Source organism: Bufo gargarizans, chromosome 3, assembly GCF_014858855.1.
Source record: "Bufo gargarizans isolate SCDJY-AF-19 chromosome 3, ASM1485885v1, whole genome shotgun sequence".
Lineage (NCBI taxonomy): Eukaryota > Metazoa > Chordata > Amphibia > Anura > Bufonidae > Bufo > Bufo gargarizans.
In genome coordinates, this window is record NC_058082.1 from 367,726,943 (window position 1) to 367,740,492 (window position 13,550).

The following is a 13,550-nucleotide window of genomic DNA, read 5'->3' on the forward strand; positions in this document are numbered from 1 at the left end:
TGGTGGTAGTGGTGGTGGTGGCAGTGGGCGGGAGAGAGGTGACCAAAGCTGAGCTGGAGGAGGATGGTGCGTCAAGGTTCTTAGAGGAAGTTGTTCAAGATTGGGTGTCCTGTGTAAGCCAGTCAACTGTTTTCTCAGAATTTTTTGGGTTCAGGGTACGTGGCCTCTGAACACTGTGGATTATTCCAGGGCTAGTGGAAATCACAGCACCATGAACACGACGGCCCCTGCTGCGTGGCCTGCCTCTACCTGTCATTTTTTATTAGATAAGTGTTACTATGCGTGCAAGGTACTGTGCCACTCTATATAAGTGGTGGGCAGTGGGCACAGTACAGTCTGTGTGGGCCTGACACACACGGGCTTGCAAATGTGATTAGATCACAGTTAAATTTAAAATAGATTTTTTTTAATCTGAAAGGTATTTGAGTGCAGGCCTAGCCAGCCACTAGCCAGTGGACACAATACAGTATGTGTGGGGGCCTGTCACACACGGGCTTGTAAATGTGATTAGATCCCAGTTAAATTTAAAATAGATATATTTTTTTCTGGAAGGTATTTGGGTGAATGACACCCTGTAACGGTATGAGTGCAGGCCTAGCCAGCCACTAGCCAGTGGACACAATACAGTATGTGTCGGGGCCCGATACACACAGGCTTGCAAATGGGATTAGATCACAGTTAAATTTAAAATAGTTTTTTTTTTTTTCTGGAAGGTATTTGGGTGAATGACACCCTGTAACGGTATGAGTGCAGGCCTAGCCAGCCACTAGCCAGTGGACACAATACAGTATGTGTGGGGGCCTGACACACACGGGCCTGCAAATGTGATTAGATCACAGTTAAATTTAAAATACCGTAGATTTTTTTTTTTCAGGAAGGTATTTGGGTGAATGACACCCTATAACGGTATGAGTGCAGGCCTAGCCAGCCACTAGCCAGTGGACACAATACAGTATGTGTGGGGGCCTGTCACACACAGGCTTGCAAATGTGATTAGATCACAGTTAAATTTAAAATATAATTTTTTTTATCTGAAAGGTATTAGAGTGAATGACACCCTGTAACGGTATGAGTGCAGGCCTAGCCAGCCACTAGCCAGTGGCCACAATATAGTATGTGTGGGCACCTGACACACACGTGCTTGCAAATGTGATTAGATCACAGAAAAATATTAAATAGAATTATTATTTTTTGCAAGGTATTTTCTGTCACACCCTGTATGAATGGTGTGCACTGTGCACACAGTGCTGTCTATGACTGAGCCTGCAGCCTCTCACACACGGGCAGCCAGGCAACTGCAATATATATATATGAAGAAAAGAAAAAAAAGCACACTGATGTACCAGCCCTGAAAAGGGCTTTTTTGGGGTGCTGTCGGGACGCTGCCTTTTTGTGCAGAAGCCAGCCTTGTCCTTTTCAAAAATCTGTTGCAAAGCTTCTACAGTATATAGCTGCAATAAATGTATTTTGCAGCGTCAGCACATATTTTACTGCAGACATTGCAAAATTGCACCTTTTTGTTTCCAAAAACCTGCTGCAACTTTCTACAGTTAATAAGTGTACAAATAAGTGTATTTCCTGCATCACTGTATATTTTCACAAATTGTGTCCGATTACTCATTTAAAAAAAAACTGTTGAAAATGTTATTAAAATACATATATTTAGCATAGACTAGTGTATATAAACTGAAGTACTGGTATGCCTCACAGTTGCCATATATCATAGTAGTGAAGTTTGCTGATACAGGCTCAAAAGCTGTGTCAGAGGGGACAGAGCTTGGTCACTGAGGAAGATGGCTGCTCGATTCTTTGCTCTCCCGGACACAGACGCTTTACCGCGGCACATACAGTAGCACTTGAAACCTGCATAAACTACTAAGTATGGTGACCCTCTACACCCTAAAACTGGTGGCCATCTACCAGGACTGTATTTAACAGCGCCAACACCGTCACCGCCGACCATTCGCCACCGCCTGACTCCAGTTACCTCCTCGCACTGCGGGACTCCGGAACTCAATAGTCAGTAATAGGTAGCTGTGGAGATCACCCTGCAGTGGTCTCCTCCTCCCAACCCCTCTGCTTCCCAGCACCAACAGCCACATTCCAAACAGCTTTCCTGCATAGCTGCCAGCCTGGGGCAAATCCCCTGCTCCAGCGGCCATCTTGGCCACGTGTACGCACGCTGGTGCAATCCAGGGCCTACTAAAACCAGCCGAGCTACACCAGCTCCTTCTTGCCCCACCAAGAGGTAACCCCTCACCGCTGGCCCATCAAGACCAAAAAAGGGTGAAGCCCTCCACACCGAGGAGACTAACTGACTTTTTAGAGCCGCATACCCCTCCATGCCTGCCCAGACCGAGGTGGCGCCTTCCTCGGCTCGCCCTCTGAGCCCCTTATCGCATTCTAGGGGCTCCCTATATGAAGGGGATACCACCCTCTTTGTACCAGATGCAGCCCCCTTCCCATCAGTGGACAACAAGGAGCCCGGGAAGAGGAGGTCAGTGGTATCACCCTCAGCCTCTCCTAATAGCAAATGCCCAGCCCAAAAGAAGAGTAATGTTCAGTATGGTGATGGAGATGTTACTACAGTATTGCCTCAATGCGACAATTCACAATTTTCAGCTTCCTCTGCTCCAGTTACAGTGGACACTCTAAATGATATGCTTATCCTACTGCAAAATGGGATTAACAAGAATGTTTCTTATTTGCAAACTCAAATCCAATGTCTCCACCATAGAAGAACGTACCATCTGGAGCGTAAAATAGCCGAATTCTCTAGCGCACACAATGATTTGGTGGATGCGCATAATGCCTTGGAAGAAGAAGTCAAATGGCTTAAGACTAAAGCCACAGACATTAAAGACAGGTCCCAGCGCAATTGTCACGGTCCCTCCCATGACATAGGTGAGAAGATCGGAGAGACTGGCGGCACGTGAGGGTATCAGACAGTCTCTCTGTTTTCTCCTTTCAGTGTTGTGTTTGGTAATGACCACACCTCTTGTTTGGTGCAGCTGATGGTCATTACTGAGGCTATTTACTTCTGACTCACACTGCTTACTTTGCGGTTGATATTTCCTGCTGGAGTTGGTTTAGCTGGTTTGTTGTTCCTTTGGATCTCCTGCTCCTTCATTCTGCTTGAAGCTACAGATGTAGTAGAGTTAACACACATGCTTTATGAGATGTGTTATCTAAACTAAATGCGTTAAGAAAACACCTTCAATTGCTTTTCAATGGCCTTTGTTTCAAGATAACGTGACAAGTTGGGAAATTTGAGTTAATAGTTTGTGTGTTACCCTTGCTACATCTGTAAGTGCATTTTGTCTTGCATTTTGTTGTTTTATTGTGTTTGTTGTTGTCTAGGCCTCAGGGAGATACTGGTTCCTTCATCTGGGAAGGAACTAATATTCTCATTTCCTTCCACCATTTTTAGGGCCTTCCAAGGTCTTCAGGGCCTAGGTTCCGGTGTATGAGTATTTCCACCTTCAGGGTCTACTCATACTGGCAGGAGTCAGGGAGAGGTCTAGGGATTCCTAGGAGGTCGCATCCCTCTCCCTTAGCTTTGAGGCCTAGACTCCGGTCTATTCCTTCTGTGTGCCATTTGGTGTTACCCCCTCCCTATTACTCGTTACATTATCAACCGCCCCAAAAAATGTCATTTTGTTGGTGTCAGTACAGCGATGGATACTGTTTCTGCACTGGTCAATCATATGTAGTCTTTGGAGGTGGCTCACCTCCGCACGGCCGTCTCGCAGTTTCAAAGACCACAGGCGGCGGCTTCCAGCAGCGTGAACCAGGCCTGCCCGGAACCTAAGGTCGCTCTTCCGGATAGGTTTTCCGGGGGAAATGACAACTTTGTTAGGTTCAGGGAGTCGTGCAAACTATATTTTAGACTACATCCTAATTCTTCTGGGGACAAGGGTCAAAGAATGGGGATTATTATTTAGTTACTGAAAGGTGACACTCAGTCTTGGGATTTTTTTGCTGCCGACCGGATCACAATCCCTCTGGTCGGTAGATGAATTTGTCAGAGGTCTGGGGCTTATCTCCAATGACCCAGATCGGGTCTCCCTGGCCGAGACTAAGTTGAGTGGCTTATAAGAGGGAGAGCGTTCTGCGGAGTCCTATTGCTCTGAATTTAGGAGATGGGCAGCTGATACTGAGAGGAAAGACCCTGCCCTCCGTAGTCAATTCTGTCAAGGGTTATCCAAGAACCTGAAGGACGCATTGGCATTTCACAAATATCCAGAGTCATTGGAGGCAGCCATGTGTCTGGCTGTACATATTGATAGATGACTGAGGGAGAGATCTAAACTTTCTCTTGCTCGGGACGCACACTATTATATGGGGAAGCGGCCCCTTCCGACACTTTGGGTAAGGAGGCTCTGAGCTCATGTCTGATGATGAGCCAATGCAGTTGGGTGAAGTCACTCCTGGACCTGGTAATAAAAACGTTAGGGTCAAGAAAAGACTCTGCTTTTTCTGTGGTAAAGGGGACAGTTTGTTAACATATGTCCTTATGTTAAACGTCAAGGTGAAAAGAGAGAAAGATAACTAATGTGTTTAGTCCTCTTCTCACTCTTGGTAGTGTGGGTGGGGAATCTGAGAATGTACTTATATCATTTACCGGTAGTACCCGATTTATCCTATCTGCCAAGGTGGCACAAGACTCCCAAACTGTGGGAATTGAAGTATTTATTGACAGTGTGGCAGGGGTTAACCTAGTGGATGGGCCAATTCATCCGTATGCAACAACAAGCGCATTAGACAAAAATATTTTGGTGTTTGCGATTGATTCCGCTCCACTCTCAGAAAAATATTTGTCACAAATTGTGCAGGAGATTCGCCTAAAGGTGGAAGAGTGTCATCAAGATTCCATTTTATGTTTTCTGATGTATTCTTTGAAAGTGGAGACCAGGAGTTGCCTCCTCATCGGGAGTATGATTGCCCCGTCAACCTTATTCCCAGAGCTAGATTGCCTAAATCTCGGTTGTATAATCTTTCTGAACCCGAAAGAGTAGCCATGCGAGAATATATCACCGAGAGCTTGGCTAAAGGTCATATTAGACTCAACCAACCCTTAGGCTATGTCCGTGATCCCTATCCCCTTCCTTTGATCCCCGATATGTTCCATCAGATTGTCGGTGCCAAAGTGTTCTCTAAGTTGGATTTGAGGGGGGCATATAATCTGGTAAGGATCAAGGAGGGGGAAGAATGAAAGACAGCCTTTAGTACTCTTGAAGGTCATTTTGATTATTTTGCCCTTCTTTTTGGGTTAACCAATGCTCCTGCTTTTTAAAAAAAATTCATCAATTACATATTTCATCATCTTTCATCATCTGGTAGGCAGTTTTGTCATGGTGTATCTGAATGATATTTTAATTTATTCCCCCGACATGGACAAGCATCAGGATCATGTGAGACAGGTCTTACAGATCCTAAGGGAGAATAAATTGTATGCTAAGATGGAGAAGTGTATTTGCGGTTCTAGAAGTGCCTGGGTTACCTACTCTCATCTTATTTTTTTTTTATGGATCCAGAAAAAGTCAGTGCTGTGTTGGACTGGGATCGAACCGAAAATCTGAAAGCGCTCATGCAATTTTTGGGGTTCACCAACTACTACCGTAAATGTATCTTGTTAAACCATTAACAGATATGACTAAGAAAGGTGCAGATTTCTCAGTCTGGTCTGATGAGGCATTACAAGCCTTTTCTGCTGTGAAGGAATGTTTTGCTTCTGCTCTTATACTGGTGCAACCTGATGTGCTACAGCCATTCATTGTGGAAGTTGACACATCTGAGGTAGGGATTGGAGCAGTCTTGTTGCAGGGTCCTGTGCTCTTTTCTCAAAAAAAAACCTCTCTACTGCTGAAAGAAATTATGATGTAGGTAACAGAGAGTTGATGGCCATTAAGTTGGCTTTTGAGGAATGGCATCATTGTTGGGAAGGAGCGATTCATCCCATTACGGTAATTACTGATCACAAAAATATGGCCTATCTGGAGTCGGCTAAACATTTGAACCTAAGGCAGGCCAGATGTTTGTTGTTTTTTTACCAGATAAAATTTTGTTGTCACCTATCGCCCTGGGGTTAAGAACGTCAAAGCGGATGATTTGTTGCATAGCTTTCCCGGGAAGGTGAAGGGGTGTGATTCGGAGGATCCTGGCCCGATATTAGCTGATGGGGTGGTTGTATCCACCCTTTATCCTGAACTTGAGGCAGAGGTGTTGGAGGCCCAGGGAGATGCACCTGATTCTTGTCCTCCAGGGAAGTTGTTTGTTCCTTCGGAACTACGGCACAATGTGTTTCAAGAACATCACAGTACTGTTCTTACGGGACACCCTTGGAGCAGATCCATGGTTAATCTCATTTCCTGGAGATTCTGGTGTCCAGGATTGCATAAATGTGTTGAGGGCTATGTGTCAGCTTGTGAGACTTGTGCGCGTGCCAAGGTGACACATACCCGACCTTCAGGAACGCTGCTTCCCTTGTCTATCCGTCCCGACCATGGACTCACTTGTTCATGGACTTTATCACAGATTTGCCGAATTCCTCAGGGAAAACTGTAAATCTGGTGGTTGTTGATCGCTTCAGCAAGATGTCGCACTTTATAGTATTACCCTGTATACTTAATGCTAAAACTCTCACACAAGTGTTTGTCGATAACAACGTGAAACTACACGGTATCCCCTCTGATGTGGTGTCTGATAGGGGGACACAGTTGGTTTCCAGATTCTGGAAGGCGTTCTGTACTTGCCTGGGGATACAATTGTCCTTCTCTTCGGCCTTTCACCCTCAGTCGAACGGACAGACTGAGCGCACTAACTAGAATCTGGAGACTTATGAGATGTTTTATCTCGGAGAATCAGGAGGAGTGGTCTTCATTTTTGTTGTTCGCTGAGTTTGCCATAAATAAGCGTAGGCAGGAGTCCACTGATAAGTCACCTTTTTTTGGAGCAAATTTTTTCAAGAGCCACAAAGGTAAGTGTAGTAGGGTCACTATTATGGTGATCACTAAAATGTTTAGATACAGAGTGTAATTGGAAGCCTTTCTTGATGTTCGCTATATGTTCAGCTACCCTCTTCTTAAACGGTCCTTTTGTTCTACCTACATACTGTTTAGAACACGGGTACGGTAACAGATATATGACGTCTCTTGAATCACAGGTGAGGCTGTCTTTAATTTTAAAGTAAAATGAGTTTTGGGTTGATCTTACTTCTGTTTTCTTTGGTAAGGCAGTGGTTTTGCAGATGTTGCATCTACCACACCGGTAAAAAACCTTTTGCTGTCAGCCAATTTGATGTAGTCCCATTTAATCTATTTTGATGGTCGGTGCCACTTTAAGGCCTATATTCTGGGCTCTAGTGTATGTGATTCATGGAGTACTAGTAAGCTGAGGCCCGATCATCTTATCTTGCAAAAGATGATGCCAGTGTTGAATGGTACGATGATACAAGGAGTGTCTACCTTGTTAGCCTTTTCACCTGTTTTGGAGAGTAGGAGACAATATAACTTATATACATCAAGTGCACACAACCAGAAATATTAACAATACAGATAAGAGACACAAAGGAAAAATTAACTTATAAAAAAATAAAATAACAAATAAAAAACAATAGATAAATCACCCTTTAAGAATATTTATCAAGAGACATGACTTATCATCATTGGTTTATATTAATAAACACCTATTATTATATATACTTTTCTTAAAAACTGATCCCATTCATTAAACCGTAGCAAAAATGCATGATTTTTTAAATCGCAGCAAAAAAGCATTGTTTATAACAATGCGGTTTTGTAAAAATAGACTAATTGACCCCTATCCTTAGGATTATTTACTATATGGAGAAAGGGATATTTTTTTTATTTTTTTTACAATTGCATTTTATATGTATTCATGTCCATCTTCATGTTTATGATATATAGATGGTAGAGTTTTTAAGTATTATATCGATATATTCAATTATATTTTTAAATTTGCATTTCTAGGCTCCTCATTAGTGTGATATGTTACTAGAGCACTTTACTTATACACTGCACTGAAAATAATGTTCAGTCCAGGTTTTACCTGTATTCTGGAATTTGGTATGCTTACACCCCTTTAATTACAGGCAGATATTTAAAATGGAGACATGGAGCTATTCACTGCATGTCATTGATGAAGGAACATGCGGTTCTGAAACACATCTGGTATTTTGTGTGCAGTGAATAGTCTTTGATCGTGACCCTTACCACTACTCCAATACTATTAAGGCTTGGTCCTTTTTTAGAAAATAGATGGCATCTACACCGGCTTTTGGAGTGAACACAAGCCACTACCTGAGCACCAAATCGTGACTACGTGGGACGCCACGTACAGAGTCAGCGGTCACACACAAGCAGGTATCGGGCAATAGGAGACCATAACAGGCTTCAATGAAATCAGCCTGTATTTGATTATCTAACTTCTGCTGGCTACATAAGTAGGGTATTTACTCAGCGGATCCATCCACTCACCAGTGTGATCATACAGCTATCCCCAGGATTGGTAACGTACCATTACGTGACTGTATAGATTGTTGCTACTTTGTTTTATTGCACTGGATGAGCCATTCATACCACACTGGACCTGCTTTTAATTATATGATCGGTTATTTACCTAATGACCATATCATACTTAAGGAATACAATTGTCATTTATTACACCGTATTTCATGAGCCTGGTGCAGTGTTGATTGCTTTATTTTTAGTCATCAGAAGACATGATTGCCATTAATACATTTGACGCCACACAGGTCTCATATGGGAACAACCCAGTATCTAAAAATACTATAAAAGTATCACAAATACATTATTTGATAAGAACTACATGTGGACAGACAACACATCATTCGCTGGATTTTTGGACTTTTTTATTTTCTTATTTTTATCTTTATTATTTTCATTTCACTAGCAAGCTATTTTGTGTATTTTATAATTGACACACTGTTTTGAAGTTTAAGTTCATAGTTGATCGATTATTATTTCATATTTGTACTAATAAATAGATATTTTATAATCATACTGATCTACTATACAACTATCAGATATTTGAATGCCACACAAATAAGTGCTTTTACCTATTTTAACCCAGTATACTGTGGGTGTGCCATATGGGTTGTGCACCGACCCACTGTTATTTGATTGGGTAGAGCTGTTGGTATTTTTATGCATCTTTTTGTCATTGTCATGGTCTTACCTTCTTGCTGTTCTCCTTCGTTTGACATGTGCTGGCGGCCATCTTGGTTTCTGGGTTTCTTGTAGCCTCCCACCCTGCGGCTTCTCCTTCCCACTGGGAGGAGCTGGATGCCTAGCTCATATATATAGGAGGTCTGTGGCTTCAGTTCCTTGCTTGGTCCTCCTGTGTTCACATGCTTCTAAGACTGCTGCTGCTTCTGGTTCCTGATCCTGGCTTCGTCTGACTACCCTGCTGGTTCCTGATCCAGGCTTCGTCTGACTACCCTGCTGGTTCCTGATCCAGGCTTCGTCTGACTACCCTTCTGGTTCCTGACCTCTGGCTTCGCAAGACCCTGCTTCGGTTTAGCCATCCGTTTGGACTTTTGCCTTACAGCTTGATTTTCAATAAAGCCTTCTTATTTCCACTTATCTCTTGTTGTACGTCTGGTTCATGGTTCCATGACATTAGGACCAAGCCATGAATTCTGATGGTACAGGGCCATCCTCGCTACCTACGCTGGTTGCCAGACTTGATCAGCAGGATCACCTGTTGGGTCGGTTCGCTGTGGCGTTGCAAACCCTGCTTGAACGCACGGCTCATTTAGCTTCCGTTGCCGATGGGTCGGCTGTCGCTCCTGGGCCCGCTCCTACTGCCGCTCCGGTTGTTGCGCCAGAGTCTACCCCGACACCTGGTGCTGCGCCTGCGGTGTTTCGGGGTATGACCGGTTCTGCCCCCCTTCCACAGCGCTTTGGGGGAGAGCCAACTCAGTGCCGAGGTTTCCTTAGCCAGGTGGGCATTTATTTCGAGTTGCTGCCACATGCCTTTCCTACTAAGAGATCAAAGGTGGGCTTCTTGATCTCGCTGCTCTCGGACAAGGCCTTGGCCTGGGCCAGCCCTTTATGGGAGAACAACAATCCGGTGGTTGCCGAGTTTTCCGGTTTTGTTGCTTCTCTTCGGAAGGTATTCGATGTGCCGGCTCGTGCTACCACTGATTACTGTTGTCCTCTCCTGGGTCGGGGGCTCGGTGACGACCCAGGCGTTGGTGGACTCTGGTGCTGGTGGTTTGTTCATTGATAGTGTGTTCGCTGCCGCCAATTCCATTCCTCTGCAGTCTCGAGGTTCCCCACTGGCTCTTGAGGCGATAGACGGCAGACCCCTTCTGCCGCCACACGTGACTCATGAGACCCTTCCAGTGGGGATGGCCATTGGTGCCGTTCACAGAGAGTCGGTCTGTTTCCAGGTTATTTCGTCTCCACACTACTCGGTGGTCTTGGGGTACCCCTGGCTCCAGAAGCATAATCCGACTTTCGATTGGAGATCGGCCGAGATCCTCTCGTGGTCACCGCAGTGTGGGGCTAGTTGCATCCATGGGTCTGTCAAGTTGCTGTGTACTTCCTCGGACTCTCTGTTGCCTCCTGAATACGAGGAGTACCGGGATGTATTCGATAAGGTGCGTGCGGTTGCCCTACCTCCGCACCGCCCATACGATTGTGCCATAGAGTTACAATCTGGTGCCGTTCCTCCTCGTGGCAAAGTCTATCCACTGTCGGTAGCGGAGAATGAGGCCATGGAGGAGTACGTGAGGGAGGCGCTTTCACGCGGACACATTCGCAAATCCTCGTCCCCGGCAGGGGCTGGATTTTTCTTTGTGAAAAAGAAGGGCGGTGAGTTGAGGCCTTGCATCGATTACAGGGGTCTCAATCGCATTACGATCAAGAACGCTTACCCGATACCCTTGATTTCCGAGCTGTTCGATCGCCTCAAAGGGGCCACGGTCTTTACCAAACTCGACCTGAGGGCGGCATATAACCTGGTAAGGATCAAGGCGGGCGATGAGTGGAAGACCGCGTTTAACACCAGGACCGGTCATTATGAATCCTTGGTTATGCCCTTTGGGTTGTGCAATGCGCCCGCAGTCTTCCAGGAATTCATCAACGATGTTTTCCGTGACCTGTTACAGCAGTGTGTGGTGGTCTATTTGGATGACATCTTGGTATATTCTGAATCCATGGAGGCCCACATTCTGGATGTCAGACGAGTGTTGCAACGGTTACGAGAGAACAAGCTGTTCAGTAAGCTTGAGAAATGCGAATTTCACCGATCCCAGGTAACCTTCTTAGGTTACATCATTTCCGCTGAGGGGTTCTCCATGGATCCTGAGAAGGTTTCGGCTGTCTTACAGTGGCCCCAGCCCAGTGGTCTTCGTGCCCTGCAGCGCTTTTTGGGCTTCGCCAATTATTATCGGAAGTTCATCAGGGACTTTTCCATGCTAGCCAAGCCTCTCACGGATCTGACCAGGAAGGGCAGTAATCCCCAGGTCTGGCCGCTCGAGGCCATCCGAGCTTTTGAGGCTCTAAAGTCCGCCTTTGTGTCGGCTCCGATTCTGTCGCATCCCAACCCTGGGTTGCCTTTTGTCCTTGAGGTGGACGCGTCTGAGACGGGAGTAGGCGTCCTTCTGTCTCAGCGTAGAACACCAGAGGGTCCTCTGCTTCCTTGTGGGTTTTACTCCCGGAAACTGTCTTCCGCGGAGTGCAACTATCAGATTGGTGACAGGGAGTTATTGGCCATCGTGCAGGCCCTTAAAGAATGGAGGCACTTGCTCGAGGGCTCGGTGGTTCCGGTTCTCATCCTGACGGACCACAAGAATCTGACCTACCTCTCTGAGGCCAAGAGATTGACACCACGTCAGGCCAGATGGGCTCTGTTCTTGTCACGTTTTAATTACGTGGTCTCCTACCTACCCGGTTCCAAGAACATCAGAGCGGATGCCTTATCACGGCAGTACTCCGAGCTGTCCGGGGAGGAGTCGATTCCGACTTCGGTCATACCTCCGAATCAGATCCTGGCCGCCATTCGCACCAGCCTGACCTCTCCCCTGGGTGAGCAGATTTTGGCGGCTCAATCTGGTGCTCCCTCTGGGAGACCCAACGGCAGATGTTTTGTGCCTGAGGAGTTGCGCACTCGGTTGTTGCGAACCTACCATAACTCCAAGGCCGCGGGGCATCCTGGAAAGAATCAGCTGTCCTGGGCTGTTTCACGTCTGTTCTGGTGGCCTTCTCTACGTTCCGACATCGCCACATATGTAGCGGCATGCTCCGTTTGTGCCCAGAGTAAGTCCCCTCGGCACCGTCCGTTGGGCCTTTTGCAACCCATAGCCACCGGGGAGCGTCCATGGTCACACCTGGGGATGGATTTCATTGTGGACCTCCCTGCATCCCGAGGCCATACGGTCATTCTCATGATTGTGGATCGGTTTTCCAAAATGTGCCACTGTGTTCCTCTCAAGAAGTTACCCTCTGCACAAGAGTTGGCCACGATTTTTGCCAGGGAGGTCTTCCGGTTGCACGGTTTGCCCAAGGAGATTGTGTCAGATCGGGGGAGTCAGTTTGTGTCCAGGTTCTGGCGCTCCTTTTGCTCCCAGTTGGGGATTCATCTCTCTTTCTCCTCGGCCTACCACCCTCAGTCCAATGGGGCCGCAGAACGATCCAATCAGGCCTTGGAGCAATTCCTTCGTTGCTATGTCTCCGATCACCAAGACAATTGGGTTGACCTCCTGCCTTGGGCTGAGTTTGCCAGGAACACGGCGGTGAACTCTTCCTCTGGGACGTCTCCCTTCATGGCCAATTATGGGTTCCAACCTGCCGTGTTACCGGAGGTATTCTCTCCCCAGGATATTCCGGCTGTGGAGGATCACCTTTCCGTCCTACGTGCTTCTTGGGTACAGATCCAGAGGTCCCTTGAGGTCTCTGCGCAGCGCCAGAGACTCCAGGCTGATCGCAGACGAGCGCCCGCTCCTTCCTACCAGGTCGGAGACCGCGTATGGTTGTCCACCCGCAACCTCAACCTTCGAGTGCCCACTCCCAAGCTGGCGCCTCGCTTTGTTGGTCCCTTCCGAGTGCTTCGCAGGGTAAACCCGGTAGCCTATGCCCTTGCGCTTCCTCCTGGCATGCGGATCTCCAACGTGTTTCATGTCTCCCTGTTGAAGCCACTGGTGTGTAATCGTTTCACTTCCTCGGTTCCTCGGCCTCGTCCGGTCCAAGTGGGCAATCGTGAGGAGTATGAGGTGAGCAATATCCTGGACTCACGCCTGGTCCGCGGTCGGGTGCAGTTTTTGGTCCATTGGCGTGGTTATGGTCCAGAGGAGCGTTCCTGGGTTCCCTCCGCAGATGTCCATGCTCCTGCCTTGCTCCGAGCCTTCCACGCACGCTTCCCTCAGAAACCGTTCTTTACTCCGCGGAGGAGGGGCCCTTGAGGGGGAGGTACTGTCATGGTCTTACCTTCTTGCTGTTCTCCTTCGTTTGACATGTGCTGGCGGCCATCTTGGTTTCTGGGTTTCTTGTAGCCTCCCACCC